This window comes from Gracilinanus agilis, unplaced genomic scaffold, assembly GCF_016433145.1.
Source record: "Gracilinanus agilis isolate LMUSP501 unplaced genomic scaffold, AgileGrace unplaced_scaffold57437, whole genome shotgun sequence".
Lineage (NCBI taxonomy): Eukaryota > Metazoa > Chordata > Mammalia > Didelphimorphia > Didelphidae > Gracilinanus > Gracilinanus agilis.
Window position 1 is genome coordinate 1 of NW_025392951.1, and position 503 is coordinate 503.

Here is a 503-nt window from a genome sequence, read left to right on the forward strand (position 1 = left end):
ACTGCATAATTTGTGGTAGTGGGGGACTGCGTTCGCGCTCTCCCCTCATTCTTTGGTCTCCAAAAAGCAGTTTCTTGTTCCCATCGATTTTTCGTGATTCTCTATCCAGATATTTACGATTAGATGGAGAGACAATCCCTACTGGGGACTGAAACTGGATCGTCTTTGTCCCAGATGTGACTCCTCCCGCTGGGAGGTTTGGGGGGAGAGGTGCTGGGGCTGGGGCTGGAGGTGGGGGTGGGGCTNCTTCCCGTAGATCTTTAGGATTCTCCTGGGAGTCTAACCCATTCATTTTCACTTGGCCTGCATGGTGAAATTAGGTGACCAAGGTAATCCTGGGCAATTTTTGCAGCTTTTGCTTTGCAGTTAAATTTGTTTGTGTGACTACATCCTTTCCCCTTAAAAAACAAACAAACAAACAAACAAACAAACAAACAAACAAAAAACCTCTTTGGCATATAGACCAAATAGTTGGATCAAAGGATATACAGTTTTATAGACCT

General features: G+C 44.8%; 1 pseudogene; it reads left to right on the forward strand.

Moving 5' to 3' along the window:
• On the forward strand, positions 1–47 carry LOC123256270 (annotated as a pseudogene; the record flags this gene model as incomplete).
• Positions 48–503: the final 456 nt, after the last annotated feature.